A 3,122-nucleotide genomic window follows, 5' to 3' on the forward strand; every position below is an offset into this window, starting at 1 on the left:
GGGCTGACCATCTCGTCTACTGAACACAATGATGAATGAGCAGCTACTCTGTGCCGTGTCCTCTGCCCACCTCATCTCCTCTGACCCTTGATAGCCAGTTATTCCACTTCATAGATGAAGTGACGTAAGCTCTGAGAGGTTAAGCAATTTCTCAAGGGCCACAGTTATTAAGTAGTAAAGCCAGAACTTCTCCTCAAGGACTCTTTTCATTATATCAGCAAGGTTCCTAAAAAGAACTGATGGCAAGCCTGCCTCAAAGACACACACATCTCCATTATCCTGAGAAGGTACCTCCATGTGGGATGATAGCTTCACAAGAACAAAGCATAAAATTCAGAGAATAAATTCCCCCTCCCTCCCCTTAAACCTCCCCCCAACCCACCTTGCTAGTTACGGGCAGTCTTGAGTAGTTCTCAATTCAACTGTGAACAAGTGATGAATGGATACCCTTAACTGTTAACTTGAATTGAAAAATGCATTCTAAATTACACAGGAACCTCAAGAGCATGGAAATCCCAGCCTTGGAAACTTTGGTAATGAGCTGTATGGTTATTCCAAGAGGGTATCAAAACTATGGGTTCAAGAAGTAAATAAATAATCCTATCTTGCGTTTCCACCAGTCAGGTTTTATAGTTATGTGGAGGTGGCAGTCATTATTGTCATCATCACCATTATCAGTTAATATTTTATGGTGTTTCCATTCGGTGAAGGTACTGTACCAGGTAGAGTCAAGGACTTTATCTTTCTAGAAGAGACAGTCACTGACTTTAAGGAGTGTTCCACCTCCTTTTCTGGATCAGAGGTTAAGATAAAAGATTTAGATGTGGTGATAAGTTTGGAAAGTCCATGTAGCCCTGAAAGTCCCAGGAAGGGAGAAAGCTGCAGATTGTTAACTTCCAAAGTCCTTGTGCAGACAGCCAGTGGGACTCCAGCTGCTCAGCAGGGAGAATGGAAAGCTGCAGAGGTCGAAGATGAGTAAGACCTGAGAAACGGCCAGTGGATTCAGTCATGCAGAATGTTGCTGATGAACTTTGTCTAGTGAGCCCAGGGCAGGAACAAATCAGAGGGGACCAGAAATTGAAGAGATGGGCTCAATCACAAAAGGAAACCAAGAAGTAGGGTGGTCACTGAGGGAAGGAGCAGGGCCGAGGGAAGATGTTCCCAAGAAAAAAATCCAGAAGTGGCAAATTTTGATAATGACTGAAGTTAGTGAGTAAGTAAAGGGAAGTTCATTATATAATTTGCAGATTGTGCTGAAGTGTAGTTGATTTACAATGTTATGTTAGTTGCAGTACAACATAGTATGGTTATGCTCCATTAAAAGTTATTACAAAATATTGGTTATACTTGGTAGATTTTTTTTAACTTCCTTAATGAAAATTGAGGGAAAGAAAGGTAAGTACCTCACCTCTGAAAAGAGGGTGGAGAAACGAGTAAAGGGAGAACACTAAATGCACATGGAAGAATGACAATGGTAGATGGTACAGTCTCAGAGGTGGTGCATGGAAGGGGAAACAAGAGCTCAGGTGAGGGAATTAAGCTTCTGATGGGAAAGATAATAAAAATCAATGAAAATAACGATAAAATCTAGGTTGAAGAGGAAGTATGGTATAAAAAAAATATTATGAAGTTGCAAGGAAGATGAACAAAGGAACTTGGGCTTCTGTTTCCAGAAAGTGGGAGGAGAGATGGTAAGAAGCAAAGGAGGTGGGCCAGTGGAGGGAGGGCTCCAGGAACGTGGGAAGGGTTGTAATAACAGTCGTGGAATGCAGTGGGGAATGAGTGAGAACCAGGGGGATGACAGACTGCTGAGTAGTAGGGCCCTTCTAGTGGACGTCAGCACGAAGTTTTAATGGGCCCAGCCTGTGAGGACTCCTTTCTTCAAACATGCGGAAATCAGCAAGCCAGGCTGATGAGAGTTCTCTTGCAATCTCAGAACCTTCCAAAATCCTCAAGTTGGCAGTAACTATCTCAAGAACAAAGTTTGCTAGAGCAAGGAGCAACGGTCAAGAACACCCCAAAAAGGGCAGATCCACTGGGAAGTCAGAGTGGGTGTCCATTTGGCCCAAAATAAATATAGTAATCACTGTGGACAAATTCACAGCATGGTCCTAGGGCCACAGGTACATCATATGACATGACCACCAGCATCACCCAGAAGCTTGTTAGAGATGCAAAATCTCAAGTCCCACCCCAGAGCTTCTAAGTCAGAACCTGCATTTTAACAAGATCGCGGACGAGTTGTGCACACTGACGTTTGAGAATCCTGGTATAAAACTTTGCTAAAACCTTTGAGATACAAGTAGGTAATCAAAGTAATGCTAATCTCAGTTAAAAAAACAAAAACAAAAACTGGGCCTCTCCAATGTGCCTCAGGCTGTACTGGGGACTTGGAAAACCACCAGAGACCTCCAGGATGTGTCATTGTCCACCCTCTAAGTTTAATCACCAAAGCTACTACTGGGAGGTTTTATCTTGTTGTTTTGGGGTTTTTGCAATTGTAGTTGTCTCCAAAGGAAAGCAGTTAATTTTAACTTTGACTTTCTGTGATTTGGAGCTGGTCATTCCATTTCAAGTGAGTGATGTTTATCATTCAACTCTGGCTTCTGGACTCCACCACTAGCTGTGGAAGGACAGCCCAAGTTAGCCACATAGTAAGTACATATCACACCAGCTGCCTACATCAAAACCTGCCTTTTAAAACTTGGTTTTAATATTTTCACCACCCCAGAATTTAGTCTTACCCATAATTTTTGCTCAGAACGTTTGCAACTGGGAATCAGTCTTTAAAGTCCGTGTCTTTGGGCAGTGGGACGGCAAGAGCCCTCCCATGTCCCCCAGCACTGCTTTTTTTTTTAAATTAAGACAAGCAGTGTGTGGACTTCGGTTCCAACACTCGCGTGGTCTTCTGCAAGCTCCTTACCCCTCTTAGCCCCAGTTTCCTCCCATATGGGAAAGAGTGAATTACTGTCCCCACCTCAGAGGGAAGTTGTCAAGATTAAATAATGTTGTTTAATAATAACAAGAGTTAATAATGAAAAATATTAAAGCCATGTCTTGCATGTAACAAGTACACAATAAATGCTGACTATATAATTTTATTAAAAATTTTTTCTCCACAA

The sequence above is a fragment of the Camelus dromedarius genome, chromosome 2, assembly GCF_036321535.1.
Source record: "Camelus dromedarius isolate mCamDro1 chromosome 2, mCamDro1.pat, whole genome shotgun sequence".
Lineage (NCBI taxonomy): Eukaryota > Metazoa > Chordata > Mammalia > Artiodactyla > Camelidae > Camelus > Camelus dromedarius.